At 42.5% G+C, this 25,856-nt stretch overlaps 2 pseudogenes across 2 annotated transcripts; both read right to left on the reverse strand.

The window, feature by feature from the left end:
- Nucleotides 1-4,114: 4,114 nt before the first annotated feature.
- Nucleotides 4,115-4,509, reverse strand: LOC311059129 (small ribosomal subunit protein uS8-like; annotated as a pseudogene). Its single transcript has one exon. The product of its transcript is annotated as a small ribosomal subunit protein uS8-like (transcript).
- Nucleotides 4,510-13,014: 8,505 nt separating this feature from the next.
- On the reverse strand, nt 13,015-13,378 carry LOC311063033 (small ribosomal subunit protein uS8-like; annotated as a pseudogene). Its single transcript has one exon. The product of its transcript is annotated as a small ribosomal subunit protein uS8-like (transcript).
- Nucleotides 13,379-25,856: the final 12,478 nt, after the last annotated feature.

Genomic DNA, 25,856 nt, shown 5'->3' on the forward strand with positions numbered 1-25,856 from the left:
GCCAGGACGATGAACACATCAAACGAGACGTCCCGCTACAGCGACGCGGACATTTCAGACATCGCTTGTGCCACAGTCAACGTGGTCCTGGGACTCCCCATCAACGCAGGCATTCTGTGGCTGGTGTTCACCGGAGCAGCCGGTACCATGGCCTCGGAGATCTTCACTCTTAATCTGAGCGTATGTGAGATCCTCTTCAGCTTGTTAAATGTTCTTGTTCTTTTCAAGAGCATTCCCGCGTTAATGCTCTTCACGTCTGGTATCCTGTTCACCGGACGTCCCATCTTCCAGAGCTGTATCTGTGTAGAGCGATTCATGGCAGTGGTTCTTCCATTGCTCTTCCTCAAGTACAAACCCATGAGGTACAGGGTGGGTTGTTCCGTGTTCGCCTGGGTGGCCATCATTGCAACATCGCTAGTAATGGTGCAGATTAAGTTTACCGAGGCTCTCTATTATTTGTATGTGGGTCTATGTGTATTCTTCATGTCAGTGATGCTGTCGTGCAGCCTGGCTGTTCTCAGGGCTCTGAAACGGCCCGGTCCAGGGGACAACAAGGGGCCCGGTCCAGGCGGGACGGGGAGGGAGAAGGACCCCTCTCCCTCCAACAGCATGAAGAGGAGAGCCTTCATTATCATCTTCCTGCTCATGGTGTCCTTTGTGGTAAATTACTTGATTGGTTGCATTTGGATTGTTGTTTTGGCCTGTCAAGGGAAGTTACTGTCAGCCGACCTATGGTACTTTCAAAAGATATGTTTTTCCATCACTGTGATCACTGGGTTTGTTCAGCCACTGCTCTACCTCTGCCAAAAGACTGGCAAACTGCCCTGCATGAAACCTGTAAAACAGTGATGGGCAGCCTTTTTACATTCAGGGACAGCCAGTTTGAAGTGCATAAGGCCACAGAACCCCATTTAACTAATAGTGTCACCCCAGTGCCAGCGAAAACAAGTGTTTTTACCTACCGTTGAAAAATCATCTGTACGCACAGAGATCGCCTCATTACACACATGGGGGGCAGGGCCGGACTGGGACCAAAATTCAGCCCTGGCATTTTGGTCCGGACCCCCCCCCCCCCCATTTTGTCAACGGGGGGGGGGGGGCGTTTCACTGCTTCAGCCCAGCCCTGCACATGAACTCTGCAGCCGCACTGAGGCGCCTGCTGGAAAGCATCCCAGCCCAAACATTAACGTAACTAATAATTGGGCCGCGCGACTCGGTTATGACCGTAATAACCCTAAAACATTTTTAAAAATATATATATATTTTTTTTTTTGGGCCAGTGGCCCACTGGCCCAGCGGCCCACCGGGCATTTGCCCGGTACGCCAAATGGCCAGTCCGCCGCTGATGGGGGGTCGTGAGTGTCGGGGGGGGGGGGGGGGGGGGGGCGTGGGGGGGAATAGCCGCTCGCGAGCCATTGCCAAGCTGTGGTCAGTTAAAATTTGCCTTGTTTTGGCGGTAAAGCAGGAGGAACAAAGATGTAGGCATTTTTCCACAGGAAATAAACAGGAAGTAAACGAGACGTTTTTTTTGTTTTACCTCCGGGTCTGACGTCATCTGACAGTGAAAGCATCATTCATAAAAGTTAGCCAACCAACATCGCCATCTGAAAACCACTGAAAAGCCCCAACTCGTCTAACTCGTCCATGGCACTGTGGACCAAGTACTATCGGACAAATTAGCTCGTCCATGGCTGTCAAAGAGTTAATGATTTATTTATTTATTTATTTTTTAATCTCTGGGACCCCAATCTAGTCTACACTGCTAAATCCTCAATGTTAATTGAACTCTGAGATTGTACAAATGGAAACAAATGGACCCTCACCAGTTCCATTTGTACACTCTTGGAGTTACAAACCTGTAAGAGTCCATTTGGATCCTAACCATTAAACATTTAGCTGGGGGCCCCCAGGAACTCCCTCATTGAGAACCAGTGCTATACAATATAATAGGTACATATATTGGAACTCCGAAGTAGTATATCCGTAGGTAAATTCATTCATCAAGTACATGGCTGGAAGAAGCTAATCATATTTTATGTTAACATATGTATTCTTACATTATTTTATGTTTTATATTTATTCATATTTATATTCACTACTTATCCTTTATCTCTTCTGTTATGTTTCTTGTCTTGTTATGCTGTTATCTGATCCACATACTGTCAATATGAACCCATCTAGGTGTGTTCTCCTTAAAAGTAATTCTGTGTAACATACATTTTGGTAGTGGCAACCACGGAAGTAGGCCTACCTGCTCGAAAGTGAATGCTACAGAAAACCGCAATACACAAAACCGCAAATACACAATGAAAACCTGGCCTATACAATGGCATGTCACTGTGGAAGCTACGCATGCACCTCATGGTCCCATAGCACCACAAAGGCCTTAAAAACAAGGCTCCAGGCATCCCAAGATAAACTGCTATACCACAGAAATATGGAATGCCCTATACTAACAGTTATACAAATATGTGAATCCTTACTCTCCTTCAAAACCGCTCTAAAAGAGCACTTACAGGTGGCTGCAAAGCCTACCCCCCGCCCCCCCGAACTGTGTGCTGTACATATTTTGATTTTCGATTTCTACACGTTGATATGATGTTTACTCTACATATTTTTGTTTTCAATTTCTACCCGTTCATATGATGTGTTTGTATAGGAGTGTATATTTGTCTGTCATTAAATGTTTCGATGAATTGAGTACAAAGGACCCCAATGGAAACAAGCCATAGTGCTTTCTTGGGGTTAAAATCTTCTTAACAGACCTTGTATTGAACTGTACTTCCCTGTGATTGTCTTTGCAAACTGTTCAATCAATCAATCAATCAATCAAGCAAATCACAGTTAGATTTAATCCCTCAAATACCTAGGGGAGGCGCCTGTTATTACAAAATGATTGCAGAGGGAAGGTTTTTGGATCTACAACCTTAATGCAGAATCTGCTGGTCTAGTAAACAATCTCTCTTGCTTCCTATAATGATGCCCGGTTATTATTCTGTGTAGGCTTTACTGTGGAAGTAATACAGAACATGTTTTTGTAAATATTTGTAAATATTGACATGAACTTGCTTTTCTCTGCAGTGTTTCCCCATTATGTTGTTTTAATGATGGGGTCTAAAGCGCAATACATACTCTCTCCGACATTGGGGTTCGGACAAGCTTTCCGAACTATAGTTCGGAAAGTCAGGACATCTGGAGGTGCATCAAATTTCTGAAACCACCCATCGGAATTTCGGAATGACGTCAATTTGTAGTTATACTGTATATCCTCCCTTTCCAAAAGAAAGGTTCGGATTTCGGAAGGAGTATGTGGGCCGCTCTTAAAGGACCACTTCACCCATTTTCAATCTATCTTCATAGGTCCTCACTGATGCTAGCTATAATATGGTAAAAGTTTTGCCTACTTGGTCTGTGTCTTAGAGAAGGGCTGTGGACAGTTCAGAAACTCGCCTATACCAGTGACATCATCAATGGGCACTCCACGCTAATAGAAACGGAAAGCTTTCTATTCCTGGAAAGTTAGCATGATGTAATAGAAGCTATTGTTCTTACATTAATAAAAAAATTAAATTACTTACCGATGATGTCACTGGTAGGATTCTGAACTGTCCACAGTGTGCGCATGCACACACACGCACACACACAGTAGTACTGTATATACCTACCCCTGTTTCTGTTTGTTCTGTTTGAATGTTTTGTTTGAGTAAAGACACCTTGTCGAATAATAAAACATGTAGACCTAATTGAGTGCTCCAGTCATTTATTTGGGTAGTCCATTTGGAAGTGTCCTGGTGTTCTGATTATATTTTCTACTGTTGAGTTCCGGAGCCCTTCTACTCACAACTTGGCTGAAGCGTGTTCCCTTTGTGACTTAGACTAATAGACTTTGAATGGAAAAAAGCTAGTTCAGTGTCGAGTATGAAGTCGTTCGGAGCAGCAGTTAGTTAAGGTTGTGCCCAGCGACTTCATTGATGTGCACACAATGTTTTTGTAAATGTTCCTTCGAATAGTAAAAAAAAAAAAAAATCAGTTAAGGAAAGACAGAAAAGAACCAAAACTGAGCAAATTTTGGTCTACTAAATATTTGGGCCCAGGTAGATGTAATTCTGTTCTGTACGTTTAGAAGAAAAATTCAAGGATTTTGCCTCCGGTGTGTTTCCTTCTGGCCTCTTCATGGTCCATGACGCCAGCTGAGGTGGTCAACACAATGTATCCAAACTGTCTGGAGGGCAGGAGGTTGTTATGCCACTTCTCCAGGTCTTTCAGCTGGAGGTCAAAACGTGGGCTGATCACGCCACACTTGTTAAGTCTGTCGGTGAGATTGACGACAATCTTCCCGGCTCTATGGTCGTCGATGATCTCAAACCCCCCAATGTACCCGTGCTTCATCATGGCGGTGAGGAAGCGCACAATGACCCTAGAACACGGCCTGACTCAGCGTTGTTGATGCTTTTAAGCGCATCCGCGAGAACGTTCATGCGCACCATGGTCGATGGCGGTTCTGCAATATGGCGGAGAACTATCCGCATAATTTATATGGATCCTTATATGATTTGTTTGAATCTGATATCATGAGACACGGTTTGTTTGGTTCTGATGTCATGATGTCACAGTCAGCAATGCCATGTTTGGGTGTAGTTGCAGTGGGAACTATATAAAGGGTTCACTATGACTCAGACATGACCATAATATGGTCATGTCTGAGTCGTGGTGAACTCTATATATGGTTATGTCTGAGTCATAGTGACGGCAGGGGGATTTCTAAGTTATGAATACATTTTAACGTATATAGTGTCATGTACTAGGTGCAACATAAGGGAGTCCACACATGATTCAAATATTTGAACTTATATTTAGTTGACTAACATTAAATAAGTATGGCAATTAACAAAAAAAAACTGGTATGAGGTGTGAGCAAGTCAGTAATGTCATGTATGCAGTGTATGGATGCATGGAATGTGCTTTGTGAGTATCTGTATGAAACAAAGTTGCAATGCAAAATAAACCAAAAAGAGTTAGGCCAGATGATGTGCCTCTGGAGAGGAAACCGAGAGTGTGAGGGTTTCAATGGGAGGTCCTTATATACTCCCCCAAACCCATAGCCCCAGGTTTACTCAGTTCGTCTGACGGCCTGCTCCAATCACCAAGGCTGCCGGCTAGCCAACAGTGAGGCAGCGATTCAGGGCCGTCACAATAGTAACCAAAATAATGTCCACAGCACAATGTAGGCCAATGTGTACTTCTGTGCAAACATAAGGCGTAGAATAAACAGCATATTTCTGTTGAAAAAGAGGGCAAAAAAACTGTTGGGCAGCCAGTGGCCCGCAATTGTTGGCAAACTGGCTTTTTTCTTTTCCAATCCCCTGTAAGGTAGTTTAACCCATTCATATATGTACCCATAGGGCATATTATAGACCGTATAACGTGGTGTCAATGTATCCAATGTTGCTGCAGCTAATCCAATGAATAATAGTGTTAGATTTAGTTGTCAATGTGCACTGTTGACTACTGTCTGTGCTTGCACATTGCCTCTGGGCACACAGGTAAACCTAACATAGCCATTATTAATTACTTATTAACAGGATGCTCATGTCATTTGTTTTTAGCTGCAGCTGTGTTGCTTACTAGCCTGCCATGTTTTACAACTGCTGTAGTTTTTAACCTGAACTGAAAAACGAACTACAAAAGTGGCCAAGGGTTTCATCCCCTTTTAACTAAACTCTGTGTGTGTGTGTGTGTGTGTGTGTGTGTGTGTGTGTGTGTGTGAGACATTCCTTTATTCCCTATTAATTGTATATTTATTTAGTTCTGACGCTTTTGCTTTGGCAATGTAAAACGTGTGTTTTCTGATGCCAGTAGCGCCCCATTGAATTGAGAGAGCAGGGGACGAGAGATGCACATAAACTGTACGGTGCGGGTGCGGTAGAGGAGTTTGTTATTATACATGTTTAAAGATCAGTAGAATGAATCTATCTAAGTATAGTATATTTTTATTAGTTTACAGACGGTACAGTAGAAGGTATGAGATCTATGCATTTCTATGCAGTACGTGTCTCTTACTGCTGTACGTCCTATACACTACTTTGAGAGTTGGAATACACGAGGGACACAATATTTACACTTCACAGAGATGGAGAGGAACTAAAGAACCAGGCAGACGAACACGCTGTGGAACGGGGAAGATATTAGAGATGGAGAAGAGAGAGACTTTTAACAGTGAGTCTGTCACAGCGCTTCCTTCCTGCCAGTCGTCCCGCATTCACATTAACCAATTAAAACCGGGAAAGCATCTGTGTTTTAAAGGGAAAATGTCCCTGGAACAACATATTTTGAGATGGGGTGGTTTGTGGACAAATATATATATATATCATTTTGGGGGTCCTTGACATCAAAAAGTTTGAGAACAATGCACTGATATAGTAACAAATGTGTTTTTCAGAAAACTGTTAGGATTTAAGATGACGTTTTTTTAATCGGCCTCGGGTCTTAATGGGTTAACTGATCATGTTATGTTATAATAACATATCAATAGATATATTATAATATTATCGCACCAAATGTACATTAGCTGTACTTTTCCTCACTGATGAAGAGATGGAAGGTGAAAGCAAACTGTCTGACCAACCTTAGTGTGCGTGCATACACTGATTACTACTACAGGTCTACTTCAGGAAAATGTTTTTCAAGGCCCCCAAAGCATGCTATTAGTAGTACAAAACATTTTTAACACTGTACCAGTAAACAACAAAATTATCAACAAACTCCCTTTAAGAATATAGAAAACACTGCCGTATGTTCGAAGTGAACATTTAACTCAGGCTCTCTTTCATTAGTTGGCTCAGTATGACCCAGTAGATATCTCAATAGATAGATGATCCATGTATGAGTCATGATGACTCAGTTTTTGCACCAATGCTCTCAAATACAAATTATCCGACTGACTCTACGGCACACACTAAACTCTCTCGGGTCGTTGGCCAAGTCGGACGGTCGGTCGAGATACAGTATGTGAACCACAGACGGACAGACATGCCTTTTGTGCATTTATTGTTAGAAGAGACCAATACGTCTCAGTTTGTTTTACAAAACCAAGTCACTCTTGCCCTCTGCTTCATGACTGTCTGCGTCATGGCCGGGACTGATGGCAATATTTTTATATTTTGCGTTGATGATGGATGAAAATTGATGCCCTGTCAGAATATGAGAAGTATTTGCATATCCAGCCTATGCAGGACATTAACAGGTGTTACTGGACCTGTGTGGACAGCAGAGCAGCAGAGCACACCAGGCCACAGCACTTCACACGTTAAGGTCTGATTGCAAATATATTTAACATTACTGTAGGCTGTAGAGGTGTTTCAATTAGTATGATGTTATACGGGTGTTTTGATTACTGTTATGTTATACAGGTGTTCTAATTAGTATTATGTTATAGGGGTGTTTTAATTAGTGTTATGTTGTAGATGTGTTTTAATTAGTATTGTTCTGTAGTGATTTTTCAATCAGTATTGTGTTGTAGATGTGTTTTAATTAGTATGTTTATATAGGGGTGTTTTAATTAATATTAAGTGGTGTGTTATCAGTTTTTAATTCGTATTATTTGTTATAAGAGTGTTATAAGAGTGTTTTAATTAGTATTATGTTATACCGAGTGTTTTAATTAGTATTATGCAATAGGGGCAGTGGTGGAAAAAGTACTCAAATGTTTTACTTAAGTAAAAGTATCAATACTGCAATCAGCAGTACAAAAAAACAAATTTTCAAAGGCTCCCGACTCACACCTAGCGAATTAACATAGGAATAAGCCTAGATGCATATCAATTGTCCATTGTGTGACTTGCAGTGTAGGTGTTAAGCGACGTGCGTGTCACGTCATTGAAATAGAGTGCAAGAACATACCAAATGAGCATTGCATGCCTGACTGCAGTTAGAAGTACTCTGTTACAAGTGAAAGTTAGTAATTCAAAATGAACTTGAGTAAAAGTACAAAAGTAATGGTATCAAAATGTACTTAAGTACCAAAACTAAAAGTACTACAATATTTGACAATAGCAGATCTACAAGCTTTCAACGCGACGCGTTGTGAGCTTGTATTAGTTAGTAGACGGGTGTTGTAGACAGGGGTGTAGTGGGGATGTCTTAACATTGGGAATGATATTTTCATTTCACGTGCGTATTCATTTTAGGTTGATATTTGATTTCAGCTTAATTTTAATTTTAGTTAGGTTTATGAGTGCATAAGTAGTTTTAGTTTAAGTGTTGGTCTTTTTAAGTTCTTTCAAGAACTGCCTTGATTTATATAAGCTGAAAAGGTAGCATAATAGAAGGATTGTCAAGTCCCCCCCCCCCTCCACATATTAAAATGTTTGAACAACAGATGGTGCGAGGTTGTAGTTATGCCTAATGTTAGGCAAAGTAGCCAGGTAGCCTACTGCAGGCACTCACACCACTACACAGACAGACAGACAGACAGACCAACCTTTATTGTTCCCACAGGGGAAATCCAGGCGTAAGATGAAGCACAGCAGTTAACACATTAGCTGCCAAAGACGTATATATACGTCTTTTAATTATCAGCTGTTGTCCGCCAAAGACGTATATATACGTCTTTGGAAAAAAGGAAAAAAAAAAAATTTTTTTTCAAAAAAAATTTTTTTTTTTTTTTTTTTGCATTTTTTTATAATTTCAACCCTTGTCGAATTATGAACAGATTAGGAGCTAAAAATGTTCGAAGATTTGCTGCTCCATTCACTTCAATGTTAAAATTCAAACGGACAAACAATTCACTTTGTTTTTTGGTTTAAAACTACTGCTTTTGAGCTATATTGAAACATCAACCAAACATGTCAACGAGGTCAAAATGACCTCGTTGACATTTGTGAAACCACACCTGAATCTCATCTGTGATTAGAAACCATCTGGGGATCAATCATACTGGAGGAAAAAAATCTGTGGCTACGCGAACAGGTACCAAAAACATGGCAAAACCCTGGCAGGCAACAGCTAAAAATCTGAAAAAACTCTGGCAGGCAATGTGTTAAGGTATAGATACAGAGGGAGAGAAGTACTCTGAGATGCAGTCATAGAAAGAATAGCGTCACAAAAGGCACCGTCAATGATGAACAAAAAGTACACCAGTATCAGTATATACCCTCTATACTTATAGCCGGCACTATGCAGAACAAAAATACACACAGTCCCAGTGTCAAAAACAGTATCCCGCCCAATGCATGGACATCTCTTATCACTAGGTTCCTCTGTCTTTGTCTCTCCTTTGACCATTTTGTCTCTCTCTCCAAAAGATCTTTTTCCTGAATTGTGAAGACGAAGATCGTACTGACGTCAACGCTGCCAGGACGATGAACACATCAAACGAGACGTCCCGCTACAGTGACGCGGACATTTTAGACATCGCCAGTGCCACAGTCAATGTGGTCCTGGGACTCCCCATCAACGCAGGCATTCTGTGGCTGGTGTTCACCGGAGCAGCCGGTACCATGGCCTCGGAGATCTTCACTCTTAATCTGAGCGTATGTGAGATCCTCTTCAGCTTGTTTAATGTTCTTGTTCTTTTCAAGAGGATTCCCGCGTTAATTCTCTTCACGTGTGGTATCCTGTTCACCGGACGTCCCGTCTTCCAGTGCTGTATCTGTGTAGAGCGATTCATGGCAGTGGTTCTTCCAGTGCTCTTCCTCAAGTACAAACCCATGAGGTACAGGGTGGGTTGTTCCGTGTTCGCCTGGGTGGCCATCATTGCAACATCGCTAGTATTGGTGCAGATTATGTTTACCGAGCCTCTCTATTATTTGTATGTGGGTCTATGTCTATTCTTCATGTCAGTGATGCTGTCGTGCAGCCTGGCTGTTCTCAGGGCTCTGAAACGGCCCGGTCCAGGGGACAACAAGGGGCCCGGTCCAGGCGGGACGGGGAGGGGGAAGGACCCCTCTCCCTCCAACAGCATGAAGAGGAGAGCCTTCATTATCATCTTCCTGATCATGGTGTCCTTTGTGGTAAATTACTTGCTTTGTTGCATTTTAATTGTTGTTTTGGCCTGTCAAGGGAAGTTAATGTCAGCCGAACTACTGTACTTTCAAAAGATATGTCTTTCCATCACTGTGATCACTGGGTTTGTTCAGCCACTGCTGTACCTCTGCCAAAAGACTGGCAAACTGCCCTGCATGAAACCTGTACAACAGTGATGGGCAGCCTTTTTAAATTCAGGGACAGCCAGTTTGAAGTGCATAAGGCCACAGAACCCCATTTAATAGAGTCACCCCAGTGCCAGCGAAAACAAGTGTTTTTACCTACCGTTGAAAAATCATCTGTACGCACAGAGATAGCCTCATTACACGCACGGGGGTCTCGTGAGTCTCGAGGGGGGGAATAGCCGCTCGCGAGCCATTTCCAAGCTGTGGCCAGTTAAATGTGCCTCGTTTTGGCCGTAAAGCAAGAGGAACAGAGATATAGGCATGTTTCCACAGGAAATAAACAGGAAGTAAACGAGACGTTTTTTTGTTTCACTTCCGGGTCTGACGTCATCTGGCAGTGAAAGCATCATTCATAAGGTAGCAGACATCGCCGTCTCGTCCATGGCACTGTGGACCAAGTACCATCGGACAAATTAGCTTGTCCATGGCAGTCAAAGAGTTAATGTTTTATAATTTGTTTTATTTTTTAATCTCTGGGACCCCAATCTACACTGCTAAATTCTCAATGTTAATTGAACTCTGAGATTGTACAAATGGAACCAAATGGACCCTCACCGGTTACATTTGTACACTCTTGGAGTTACAAACCTGTAAGAGTCCATTTGGATCCTAACCATTAAAGATATAGCTGGGGGTCCCCAGGAACTCCCTCATTGAGAACCAGTGCTATACAATATAATAGGTACATATATCGGAACTCCCAAGTAGTATATCCGTAGGTAAATTCATTAATCAAGTACATGGCCGGAAGAAGCTAATGATATTTTATGTTAACATATGTAATCTTACATTATTTTATTTTTTATATTTATTTATATTTTTATTCCCTACTTATCCTTTATCTCTTCTGTTATGTTTTTTGTCGTTATGCTGTTATCTGATCCACATACTGTCAATATGAACCCATGTAGGTGTGTTCTCCTTTAAAGTAATTCTGTGTAACATACATTTTGGTAGTGGCAACCACGGAAGTAGGCCTACCTGCTCCAAAGTGAATGCTACACAAAACCGCAAATACACAATGAAAACCTGGCCTATACAATGGCGTGTCACTATGGAAGCTACGCATGCACCTCATGGTCCCATAGCACCACAAAGGCCTTAAAAACAAGGCTCCAGGCATCCCAAGATAAACTGCTATACCACAAAGATATGGAATGCCCTATACTAACAGTTATACAAATGTGTGAATCCTTACTCTCCTTCAAAACCGCTCCAAAAGAACCCCTCGCCCCCCCGAACTGTGTGCTGTACATATTTTTATTTTCGATTTCTACACGTTGATATGATGTTTACTCTACATATTTTTGTTTTCAATTTCTACCCGTTCATATGATGTGTTTGCATAGGAGTGTATATTTGTCTGTCATTAAATGTTTCGATGAATTGAGTACAAAGGACCCCAATGGAAACAAGCCATAGTGCTTTCTTGGGGTTAAAATCTTCTTAACAGACCTTGTATTGAACTGTACTTCCCTGTGATTGTCTTTGCAAACTGTTAATAAAGTATTCACTCAATCAATCAATCAAGCAAATCACAGTTAGATTTAATCCCTCAAATACCTAGGGGAGGCGCCTGTTATTACAAAATTATTGCAGAGGGAAGGTTTTTGGATCTATAACCTTAATGCAGCATCTGCTGGTCTAGTAAACAATCTCTCTTGCTTCCTATAATGATGCCCGGCTATTATTCTGTGTAGGCTTTACTGTGGAAGTAATAGAGAACATGTTTTTGTAAATATTTGTAAATATTGACATGAACTTGCTTTTCTCTGCAGTGTTTCCCCATTATGTTGTTTTAATGATGGGGTCTAAAGCGCAATACATACTCTCTCCGACATTGGGGTTCGGACAAGCTTTCCGAACTATAGTTCGGAAAGTCAGGACATCTGGAGGTGCATCAAATTTCTGAAACCACCCATCGGAATTTCGGAATGACGTCAATTTGTAGTTATACTGTATATCCTCCCTTTCCAAAAGAAAGGTTTGGACCTCGGAAGGAGTATATGGGCCGCTCTTAAAGGACCACTTCACCCATTTTCAATCTATCTTCATAGGTCCACACTGATGCTAACTATAATATGTAAAAGTTTTGCCTACTTGGTCTGTGTCTTAGAGAAGGGCTGTGGACAGTTCAGAAACTCGCCTATACCAGTGACATCATCAATGGGCACTCCACGCTAATAGAAACGGCAAGCTTTCTATTCCTGGAAAGTTAGCATGCTGTAATAGAAGCTATTGTTCTTACATTAATAAAAAATAAAATTACTTACCGATGATGTCACTGGTAGGATTCTGAACTGTCTACAGTGTGCGCGTGCACACACACGCACACAGTAGTACTGTATATACCTACCCCTGTTTCTGTTTGTTCTGTTTGACTGTTTTGTTTGAGTAAAGACACCTTGTCGAATAATAAAACATGTAGACCTAATTGAGTGCTCCAGTCGTTTATTTGGGTAGTCCATTTGGAAGTGTCCTGGTAACTCTTTGTTCTGATTATATTTTCTACTGTTGAGCACCGGAGCCCTTCTACTGACAACTTGGCTGAAGCGTGTTCCCTTTGTGACTTAGACTAATAGACTTTGAATGGAAAAAAGCTAGTTCAGTGTTGAGTATGAAGTCGTTCGGAGCAGCAGTTAGTTAAGCCCAGCGACTTCATTGATGTGCACACAATGTTTTTGTAAATGTTCCTTCGAATAGTAAAACAAAAAAAAATCAGTTAAGGAAAGACAGAAATGAACCAAAACTGAGCAAATGTTGGTCTACTAAAGATTTGGGCTCAGGCTGATGTAATTCTGTTCTGTACGTTTAGAAAAAGAATCCAAGGATTTTACCTCCGGTGTGTTTCCTTCTGGCCTCTTCATGGTCCATGACGCCAGCTGAGGTGGTCAACGCAATGTATCCAAACTGTCTGGAGGGCAGGAGGTTGTTATGCCACTTCTCCAGGTCTTTCAGCTGGAGGTCAAAACGTGGGCTGATCACGCCACACTTGTTAAGTCTGCCGGTGAGATTGACGACAATCTTCCCGGCTCTATGGTCGTCGATGATCTTAAACCCCCCAATGTACCCGTGCTTCATCATGGCGGTGAGGAAGCGCACAATGACCCTAGAACACGGCCTGACTCAGCGTTGTTGATGCTTTTAAGCGCATCCGCGAGAACGTTCATGCGCACAATGGTCGATGGCGGTTCTGCAATATGGCGGAAAACCATCCGCATAATTTATATGGATCCTTATATGATTTGTTTGAGTCTGATGTCATGACGACATGGTTTGTTTGGTTCCGATGTCATGATGTCACAGTCAGCAATGCCATGTTCGGGTGTAGCTGCAGTGGGAACTATATAAAGAGTTCACTATGACTCAGACATGACCATAATATGGTCATGTCTGAGTCGTGGTGAACTCTTATATGGTTATGTCTGAGTCATAGTGACGGCAGGGGGATAGTGTCATGTTACTAGGTGCAACATAAGGGAGTCCACACATGATTTAAATATTTTAACTTATATTTAGTTGACTAACATTAAATAAGTATGGCAATTAACTAAACAAACTGGTATGAGGTGTGAGCAAGTCAGTAATGTCATGTATGCAGTGTATGGATGCATGGAATGTGCTTTGTGAGTATCTGTATGAAACAAAGTTGCAATGCAAAATAAACCAAAAAGAGTTAGGCCAGACATGCTCTGCCTCTGGAGAGGAAACCGAGAGAGTGAGGGTTTCAATGAGAGGTCCTTATATACTCCCCCAAACCCATAACCCCAGTTGTATTCGGTTCGTCTGACGGCCTGCTCCAATCACCAAGGCTGTCAGCTAGCCAACAGTGAGGCAGGGATTCAGGGCCGTCACAATAGTAACCAAAATAATGTCCACAGCACAATGTAGGCAATGTGTACTTCTGTGCAAACATAAAGCATAAAATAAACAGCATATTTCTGTAGAAAAAGAGGGCAAAACTAGATGAAGTGCTCCTTGGAGCACAGGTCTCCGCCAGGTCAGGTAGGTTATTATGGGCCAGCAATGTTCGGAATTCTCCAATCAGGATGGAATATAAAAAATCGGACGGAACCATCTTGATCACTTGACTATAGAGATAATGTGTACCAATTTGCAAAGAAATTGTAGGAGTAATATAAGAAAAAAAAAGCGTTGCAAAAATCGGCCTCCTGGTGGCGCTATAATAGGGCAATGTTAAAAGGGTGGCATTTGTTCGTCAACGTAGTGCGAATGTGCGTGCAAAGTTTCACCGCAATCGGACACTGCGTTCATGATTTGCGGCATTTTGTTCAAAACAGGCCACTCCTGCAAACTCTAAATGTCAATTTTAGCCAATCAGGATGGAATATGTAAGAATCAAATAGATACGTCTTGATCACATGACTATAGAGATCATGTGTACCGATTTGCGTGAAATTTGGATAAAATCTTAGGCTTAATATCAAAAAATGTGTTTTACATAAGTCGGCCTCCTGGTGGCGCTATAACCAGCAATTGTGAAAAATGCAGGGCAAAGGTTTTTTCTTGGCCTCTAGAGAGTGTGCATACAAAGTTTTACACCAATCGGTGCAGTTATAGGTAAAAACACGAATCGGCATGTTATAGCGCCACCATCAGTCTGATTTGAAAAAAATTAAATGGCATTTCTTCCTCGGCCTAGTGGGAATGTGCGTGCAACATTTCACAGAAATTGCATGCTGTGTTCATGATTTGAGGCATTTTGTTCAAAACGGAGCAGTCCTGCAAACTTTGGAAGGCAATTTTAGTCAATCAGGATGGAATATGGAAAATCTGAAAGACCTGTTTTGTTTTATGACTACTGTGTACCGATTTGCGTGATGTTTGGACAACATCTGTAGGAGTACTGTCAAGAAATGTGTTTTGCACAAATCGTCCCCCTGGTGGCGCTATGACAGGCCGTTGTGAAACATTTGGGGCAGAGGTTCTGCTCTGGCATCGAGGGAGTGTGTGTGCACAGTTTTGCTGCGAGCAAGCCAACGGTGCCGGAGATTAGCTGTCCACAGACAGAATGACACACACACGGGGGGTAAAACATACTCTCTCGCCATGCCTTTCGGCCTGGCGGAGACAAAAACAGTTGGGCACCCAGTGGCCCGCAATTGTTGGCAAACTGGCTTTTTTTCTTTTCCAATCCCCAGTAAGGTAGTTTGACCCATTCATATATGTACCCATAGGGCATATTATAGACCGTATGACGTGGTGTCAATGTATCCAATGTAGCTGCAGCTAATCCAATGAATAATAGTGTTAGATTTAGTTGTCAATGTGCATTGACAATGCTGTTGACTACTGTCTGTGCTTGCACATTGCCTCTGGGCACACAGGTAAACCTAACATAGCCATTATTAATTACTTATTAACAGGATGCTCATGTAATGTTTTTTTAGCTGCAGCTGTGTTGCTTACTAGCCTGCCATGTTTTACAACTGCTGTAGTTTTTAACCTGAACTGAAAAACAAACTACAAAATTGGCCAAGGGTTTCATCCCCTTTTAACTAAACTCTGTGTGTGTGTGTGCGTGCGTGTGTGTGTGTGTGTGTGTGTGTGTGTGTGTGTGTGTGTGTGTGTGTGTGTGTGTGTGTGTGTGTGTGTGTGTGTGTGTGTGTGTGTGTGTGTATGTGTGTGTGTGTGTGTGTGTGTGAGAGAGAGAGAGACATTCCTTTATTCCCTATTAATTGTATATCTATTTAGTTCTGACTGTTCCGCTTTTGCTTTGTAAAACGTGTGTTTTCTGATGCCAATAGACCAATTATTTGTTTACTAACATTGAGCCTGGACGCACAGGTGATTGTTTCACGCAATCAATTCCCAACCTGTTTCGGGGTGCACTGGTTTCAGCACACCCCAACCCCCTCTTGTGTGTGTTGGCTAGTGAGACGCGTCCTAACGAGACCTGATATAATGGGTTTCGTTGCGCGCATACTGGCTGCACGCAGCCAGTATGACGTCGTCTGTTAAGGGGTCTATAATGCCCCATTGAATTGAGAGAGCAGGGGACGAGAGATGCACATAAACTGTACGGTGCGGGTGCGGTAGAGGAGTTTGTTATTATACATGTTTAAAGAACAGTAGAATTAATTGATATAAGTCTAGTATATTTTTATGAGTTTACAGACGGTACAGTAGAAGGTATGAGATCTATGCATTTTCTGTGCAGTACGTGTCTCTTACTGTACGTCCTATACACTACTTTGAGAGTTGGAATACACGAGGGACACAATATTTACACTTCACAGAGATGGAGAGGAACTAAAGAACCAGGCAGACGAACACACTGTGGAACGGGGAAGATATTAGAGATGGAACAGAACAGAGAGATGGAGAAGAGAGAGAGAGAGACTTTTAACAGTGAGTCTGTCGTCCCGCATTCACATTAACTGATTATGTTATTCAAATATACTATAAATGGGGTGCGGGAAGCTCCCCCGTCACAAGGGCCTAAAATTGCGAGGTGCGGTAGGATACAAATAATGTGATCAGATATACAGAAAATATGGAAGTTTTCACATAATATCCTCTTTGACCTCGAGGAGGTTTTTCCTGAAACTTTCTTTTCAAAAGCAGTCGGAGATGGAGGCACGTTGCGTCGTGTTGCAGTACACAAACAGGGCTACAGGATTATATAAATAGAGACGGAGATGCATCACTGTCCAAAGGTTCTATTCCAGTTCGGATGACTTTGGGTGTGTGCCGTATGAGTGTTAGGAGGGAGGGGGGTTGGGGGGGGTCGGTGTTGTTTATTATGAAGAAGGTCTATTCTTAGTACGTTTGTGTGTGCGTGTGTGTGTGTGTGTGTGTGTGTGTCTCTCTGTGTGTCTTGACACTCTAAGGAAAGGAACAGGAGTGATAAAATGTTGCCTGGGTGTGGACAGGCTTTTTCACTCTTGTGTCCTGTAAGTCCTGGAGGACATGTTTAGAGACATTTACACTCTGGTTATGTCCCATCATCACTGACATCTCCTCTCCTCTCTCATACTTCCTTCACTCATTTGTTCCCTCTCTCTCTCTCCTGTTCACTAACACCCTGCCCCGCCCACACTCAGCCCTGTCTCATCTCATCTCACGTCTCTCTCTCTTTCCTGTGGATCCTCCTCTTTCTCTGCCTGATTCCACTGAGACTAATCAATGTCTGAGCTGTTTAATCCTTTCCAGATACCCCACTGTGTGTGTGTGTGTGTGTGTGTGTGTGTGTGTGTGTGTGTGTGTGTGTGTGTGTGTGTGTGTGTGTGTGTGTGTGTGTGTGTGTGTGTGTGTGTGTGTGTGTGTGTGTGTGTGTGTGTGTGGTATTACACTATTGTTGCATTCAAAGCAGAGTGCTTGGATTATAAGCAGCAGAAGGTATATGGACCGCATTGCCACAGTGTTCGAGGCTCCTTTGTACTTTGTCCTTGACATTGCTCACAATTGCCAGAAAACTGTCTCCCCGCCCCCAGTAAGGCTGCGTGACCCGTTCATATCTGTAGCCGTAAGCCATCTTATAGAAATACGAACAGATTGGTTCTCCAAACCGAATTGCCATTGCAACACAATGCTTTGGAAGGCAGTGATGTTCAACCGTTTATAATAGATAATATTATACGGTGTCTACCTTATACTATATTGTATACGTAGGTCGACTCGGCGCAGAAGATAACAGAAGTAGAAGCAGAGGTATATATACTGTGTTGATGGCAGGCTGACCACAGGTTGAGTTTTATCAGAGGTTTTTGGTACCAGAAAATATACCTGCAATTGTTTGTTGGCCAGCAATTAGGCTTCAACTTCTTCGTTGGTGGCATTGCATAACTGTATTATATGATGAATGATTGTCTGACGATCGATCGATATCACATTTGCTAAATGGCATGGCACGGGCGATCACGTTTCAGGTTGCTGTTGCTCCTCGTCAACCTGGTGTTATGTAAGTTTGTTACTTTTACATTTATATAGCGCTTTAGATAAAAGCGCTATATAAATGCACCATTTACATTTAATGTAAATGCACCATTTACATTAAAGCGCTTTGGATGAAAGAGCTTTACATAGATTGTGCATTACATTCACACATTCACACACCGATGGCGGAGGAAGCCATGCAAGGCACCAACCTGCTCATCAGGAGCAATTAGGGGTTCAGCGTCTTGCTCAAGGACACTTCCACACTAACTCTGGGGGAACCCGGGATCGTACTGGGAACCCTGCGGTTGCCATCTGGCCGCTCTACCCCTGAGCCACTGCCGCCACCTTGTCTTAGTCTGGCGAAATGTTTGACATCCGCTGGAATGATTTGATCACAGATGTGTTCATTAAGTAGCAGGGTAAAATAAGGATGTGTCCGTGGATGGTGAGTGAAAATGTGTCCTTTCTGCACCAGAGACACAGACAGAACACACTTTGTTCAACATCTCTGGAAAGATGCACTGTGAGGTAGTGTTGATTTCGTCAACTAAAACTATGACGAAAAATGTTCGTCGACTACCTTTTTTCACCGACGAATACTACATAAAAACTAAATAAAAACCAAGCTACGATGACTAAAACTAAGACTAAATATATTGACAATTTCGTCAACAAAGAAAAACTAGACTAAAATGTTAGTGAGGGACTAGTGGAGAAGAGATCCAGTAGAAATTAAAGACAAGCCATTTTATGTTTGGTTGCGCTCGAGTATTGCGCTCTGAAAATAGCAGATCTACAAGCTCACAACGCATCGCGCTGTGAGCTTGTAGATTGGCTATTTTCAACATGCAACCAAGTGTAAAATCAGCCATTACGACGCCATCAAGGCACCGCCAAAATACATTTTAGTCGACTAAATCAACTGTAGATTAAGTCGACTATAATCTTATGATATTTAGTAGACTAAAACTAGTCAAAAACTAAAACCTTTCAGATGACTAAAATGTGACTAAAACTAAATGGAATGTATTCAAAAGACTATGACTACAACTAAATCAAAATTTGCTATCAAAATCAACACTGCTGTGAGGTAACACCTCACAGCTCAGGAGGGGATGGAAGCAGGGCTATGATGCTGTCTAATGGGCTGGGCTAAAGGCCTTTTTTTATTTTATTTAAAAAAACAAGTATTTGTGTTGGCCTGGTAAACCATCCCAGCGCGTGAATTCACATTATCATCTGTCAACATGATAATGTGTAATATCTAACACTTCTTGTCAAATCAATGACGAGTGACTCTCTCCCATTAATTATCCTACTGTAGCTACTTTCTTAATCTCTCTCTCTCTCCCTCTCTGTCTGTCTTCCTCTGTCTGACATATGGTAGTGTGATATCCATATCCACAAGGCTCTAACTTATTTAGCTAACGATCTGTCTCTTCACCTTTAGCTCTACACACACACATACACACACACACAGATTTGTCCTAATGTCAAGGGAATAATGGAGGTTAAATACGATTTGGCACACACACACACACACACACACACACACACACACACACACACACACACACACACACACACACACACACACACACACACACACACTACTGTTTAATCTAATTAAGCAAAGCAGTAACATGTTTTCTCAAGATGGTTGTAAATATTGACTGTATTAGAGGAATGGAATGAAATGTAACTCATGCGTGTATCAAACAAGGCCAGTGTTGCAGTTAAGTTCCTAAGAGGCAGCTTAATACATTGCTTCAAGTCAACAGAGAGATAATTATGTGATTGGGAACAGTTTATTGACACTGTGTGTGTGTGTGTGTGTGTGTGTGTGTGTGTGTGTGTGTGTGTGTGTGTCTCACATTTATTCCGTTGACATTAGGACAAATCTGCTACTGAGGCAAGTGAGGTATATCCAGTGTTTTCCTGTGAAAGTCAAGTACCTAGGTAGTACAGTACTCTTTGTCGTGTGTGTGTGTGTGTGCGTGTGCATATACTTCACATTCATGTGTACACTAGGAAGAGGCAGGGAGTTTTGTTAGTGTTTGTTTGTGTAGTCCCACATTTCACATTGAGCATTTGTGTTTTAGTCCGATAATCTCCTTTGTGTCCTATCCAGATTATCCCTCCCTCTCCCGCTCTCTTCCTCACTCTTTCTTGCTCCCTTCGTCCATCCCGCGCTTTCTTCCTTGCTCTCCTTCGTTTTCCCTCCCCCCTGAAATGCATGTGGATATTTGGAGCACAACTCTGCTTGATGTGATGCCACAGTTCATCATGTGGTGCATCCTAGGTTGTTAAAGTTACAGTTGGTTTTGCAATGATCACACACACACACACACACACACACACACACACACACACACACACACACACACACACACACACACACACACACACACACACACACACACACACACACACACACTGTCTAACCTCTGGCGAGGGTCCCGTCCAAGGTTTTAGCGGATCTTAAGAGGCAGAATTCACTAATGACTTCCTTTATCTCCAACACACAGCTTCAGACCTGTTCACTGGAGCTACACACACACACACACACACACGCACACGCACACGCACACAATCAGAATAGCATGGACATGTTGGCATTTGTGAAACTAGTTCTTGCAAGTCTAATCACCAGTCTTCATCACATGATGTTGGTGTGTGTGTGTTTACTTTTCATGGTGTGTGTACCACGGACCTAATTGCTTTTACTCAATCTGTCTTCTTATCACATACACACCACATGCACGCACACACGCACACGCGTGTGCGTGCACACACACACACACACACACACACACACACACACACACACACACACACACACACACACACACACACACACACACACACACACACACACACACACACACACAATACAAATAGACAGCTGGGAGAGCAGTGGTGTTTGGAGACATGCTCTACCATTGTCAGTTCTCTTTTCTTCTATTATTTTCTCTCCTTCTCCTCTCTCCTATCTTTTATGTTGTGGCCCATATGTTTTTGCTCTCATTTTCTCTCGGTTTCTTTTTTCTCTTTTTCATCACTGCGCTAATATGTCCCTGACGGAGGTGGAGAGAGGGGAGCTACTCCAGAATAATAAGCCTGAGGAAAGACAGACAGAGTTTTTGAGTCTAAAAAGCAATATAACTAAAACTTTTTTTGTGCTAATTTTACACAGAACTTGTAGGAACGTACAAGAGAAAAGATAACAATAACATAAGACTACCTAATTCCATGTGATAGACCAAACCATAGCCTGGGATCAATCAATGCCATTTTCGGTATTCTGGTCCGGTCTGTAGCGGAAATAACTGTACGCCATCAGGCGGCTATACGTCTACATGACGTAGTAGCTGTGCCAGCAGCAGTTCTTTTGTATACTATTCAACTATGATGAATCGTGAAATAATTACAACGCAATAAGCCCTTCTCGATGGCGTCACATCCGGTCTCGCCAAGATCCCGCCCCTAGCAGCCGCTGATTGGTTAGCACACGCCACGGTGCGGAGTAGCCCTACTCTCTGAGCCATCCCAGATGGAGGCTGTATGCACAGCAGCCATATTGGACACAAATTGGGCCCCTTCCTTACTTCCTTCACAGGTGTTGCCAAGGATTCTAATGGAGGCTCTGTTCCATTTAGTGTAGCACAGTGGTTCTCAAACTTTTAAATTTCAAGGACCCCCATGGTTCCATTTGTACACTCTCAGAGTTACACCCCCTCAAGGAACCATGAGGGTCCCTGGACCACACTTTGAGACCCACTAGTGTTTCTAGTGAGCCAACATGAACAATATCAGCACCCCACCTCTGTTTGACCAGACTGGAACAGAGCCTTCATTAGTATCATTGGTAACACCTGTGAAGGAAGTAAGAAGAGGCCCAATTTCTCTCCAAAATGGCTGCTGTGCATAGAGCGTATTGTGAACCTCTGAAGTCAATACCACCCCCATCTGGCGGAGTCAGGTTAAGTGCGCCGTGCACCCCCAAAATGATTCCCCTAGTTCAGTGGTTCTCAACCAGTGGTCCGGGGACCACCGGTGGTCCTTAAGGGGGTTCCAGGTGGTCCCCAGCTAAATGATGGAGAGTTGGTAAGTTACCAACTTGGTTACCAATGGTAACCAAATGGACCCTTAGATCTTTAACTCTTGAGAGCGTAAAATGAAACCAAATGGACCATTTGGTTTCATTTTACGCTCTCAAGAGTTAATAGACTAGGCAGAATTTCAGAAAATGTGCTTGTATAAAATGCTGAAGGCATTTCGTGTTTATTTTTGGTATACAACATTTCTAGGGGTATTAAGGGGTGCTGAATCCAAATCTGCTGTATACCCAGCGCAAAAATGTCAATTAAGGCCTCAAAATTGAGAAATTCAACATGGCCGCCAGCGCCAGGACCTCTTTCCAAAAAAACAGGTGCTAAACCCACATTCTTTATTCTACTGACATGAAACTTTGCACAGAACATCTGCACTTATGGGGGAAGAAAGTAGGAATATAGCTGGGGTGCAACCATGAGAGTAACAGGGTGTTTTTGACTGTCTAACTGTAATCTTTGTATAGGCGAGGATACAAAAATGACATTTCTTCAGTGTTTGCAGGAATACTACAGCAATTTGGTAATAACTGTACAGTGTTGGACACCAACATTGGAATCCCCCAAGTCTTAGCTTTCTTCAGGTACCAAGTTTATGCCAGTAGCCCTTATAAGTCTGGATATATAAGCATTTTAGTGTAAGCATGCTGTTTTATAGTAGGGTCCGAAAGTGAGGTTCTGTGACCATCCTTTGGCAAGTATGTTTTTACGATTGATTTGACCTCTATGGACCCTTTAGAAAAGATTTAGCCCCCAGGTCCCTCCCAAAAATCCCGGCATTTTTTGCTAGACAGCCAAATTCAAAATGGCGCCCGGCGCCATCTCTAAAAATTAACTTTTGATCTGGATGACCTAGAATCATGTATGAAGGCACTTTTCCATACAAGTCAACCATGAGGATTCCAAATCTGACACAATTTTAATTGTCAGACCTCGTTTTGACTCCGAAATTCAAGATGGCCGACATCCAGTACAGTAAAAACTTATACCCAGGGGGCAATGAACCAGATGGGCTAGAAATAAAAACTTGGTGTCTATTTCATGGTTTCAGAGCATGAGAAACTCAATGGAATACTTATCTTTATGATTGGGTGTGTCTGGACCTTTAATTTGCATATTTCCAAGATGGACGCCACGCAAAAATGAGTTTTACTTTGACTTTTACAGTGACAGCTGACTGTTATGGCAAAAAGTCTGCTTTTTAAGTAATATGAACACATTTGGTCAGTTTGTTCTTTAATTTATATGTTGTCGATATGGCAGACCCACACCATGAGTCTGGTCAGAGTCGTGTAATCTGGGATGCAGAGATGGTAGTCAAGGCAGCAGTGGAGACTAACCCATTTACAGTGAGCACATCATCCATGATCAACATATCTACAGGACAGTGTGCTGATTCCACATCCACAGTCAAGGACGACTTGATGAGTGTGAAAGAACTGGGTCTGAAGGCACTGTGTGAGTCACTGTCCAGTGAACAGAAGAAGACAAGAATAATGAAGCTTAACACTTTCTACACTCAAAACACAAAATCTAAACAATCTAAGGGGAAAACCTCAGCACCTGGCAAGAGCAATGAAATTACTGCCCTCCTGCGCATGACCCTAATCATAGCCAGTGGTGGAGAACTCAACCTTGTTGACTTTATAGGCAACCACGAGTGCAGTGACTTCCCCCCTTCCCTCTTCCAGGAAGATGGCAGGATGAGAACAGGTACCAAGGCAAGCCTTGTGAAGGTCCTGAAAGAGGAGACCAAAGTTGCATGTATCCCTGACCTGCCTACAGAAGACAGAAAAACAGCAGTAGTTATTGATGCCATGTATGCCATGCGCCATTGGTCGTTCCTGAAAGGTGAAGCATTTGGAACAATCGCTGAACGATACCAACGTCTGCTGTTGAATGATGTGCCTGCTGGCACAGAGATCATTCACTTCTGTTTTGACCGGTACTGTGGACCTAGTCTTAAGACAGCTGAGCAAGAACACAGATATGCTTGACCAAAACCTACCAAAGAATATTAAGTCAGTATGCATTACACAGCTCCAGATCCTCAGGAGTTTTTTGCTGTGTCAGCTAACAAGGCAAACCTATTGAGTTTCCTCTGTGACGAATGGTGTGAAAATGAGAAACTTAAGTCGGCCCTTGGTCCAACACATCTTTACCTGGGTGGGGGGTTTAAAGAAGAGACAAGGAGTGTGGTGATCAAGGAGGGGTCTATTGAAGATGTCCCTGCACTAGAATCCACACAACAGGAGGCTGATACAAGAATAATACTCCACACCCTGTACAGTGTCCAGAATGACAAAGTTGACAGAGTTGTCAGAATCAGAAGACTTTATTGCCATGACATGTGAACATGTTAGGAATTTCATTTGGTACAGCGGAGCACAGTTTACAACAGACAGAAACAACACTCCCCAACACCACAGCAGCCATGGGCGGCGCTGTCATCCATGCCAATGACACAGACATCATCATCATGTGCCTTTACTATGCAGCAACCCATCTCCAATGCCTTCCAGAGCTGTGGGTGAGAACAGAGCAAAATTCATACCTTCCTATCCATCAAATGGTATCAGCACTGGGTCTCGCACAGTGTCGTGCCCTGCCCTTTATCCATAGTTTAAGTGGCAGAGATACTGTACCACCAGCTATCCCTTCTTCACTGGGAAGAAGGCATGGTTCAAGGCCATCATGCGTCTGGATCTCTGCACTTGAGGAGTTTGGTGAAAACTCTTATGATTCCCTCTCAGATGACGTCCATCAATCAGGCACGAGACCTCACAATTGCTGTATATACATCCAAAGCGGACCACCAGGAGGATTTTGACCTGAGTAAGCTTAGAGTGTACAAGTTCCTCAATAATAGATCAACCCTCTTAAAGCTGCTGCCCCCGACAGATAATTCCTTTGACCAGCACCTGAGAAGAGCTGTTCTAGCAACCATAATAGATAAATGTGCACATATCGCCAAGCCGGATATTCCTTCTTTCACAGAGTATGGATGTTCTCTCAGTGCTAGCAATGCAGTCCCCCTTGCATCTACCGAGCAAGCCTGGCCTGTGTCAATGAACAAGGCAATATCATGCAGCTGTATCAAAGGCTGCCAGAAAAACTGTTCCCGTGCAAAGAAGGCAATTCCATTCTACTTAGGATGCCGTTGCCAGGGACTGGAGACACGATGCAGCAGGATCAGTGCAACATGACAACAGTGACAGTGAATAGCATTGTACCATAGTATCATTGGCTTTAGAAGCAGGCAAGACTGAACCATAGAGGTCAAAATGAACCTTTTGTAGGCAACCTCAACTCCGCTTTTACTCTATTTGTCACTAAGTAGTCTATCTTTTGTTATGTTACATGAATGCATACCACTATGTTAATTTGTATAGCCCTAAAGTTGAAGTTTTTGGCAAGTCTTGGAGTGTGCATGTGTCTGTTTATATTGTATTTAGTTTATTAAAATGATACATAAGGTACATTGTGGGCTTTTTCTCCGATTTTTCACTGCAATCATCCCCACAACTATAGATCTATAAATCAATAAATGGAAAATGTAATACCATACATTATTTATGACTGCAGCCATATTGACAACATATAAATTAAAGCGCAAACTGACCAAATGTGTTCA

This window comes from Gymnoscopelus microlampas, assembly GCF_963454915.1.
Source record: "Gymnoscopelus microlampas genome assembly, chromosome: 2".
NCBI classification, from domain to species: Eukaryota; Metazoa; Chordata; class Actinopteri; order Myctophiformes; family Myctophidae; genus Gymnoscopelus; species Gymnoscopelus microlampas.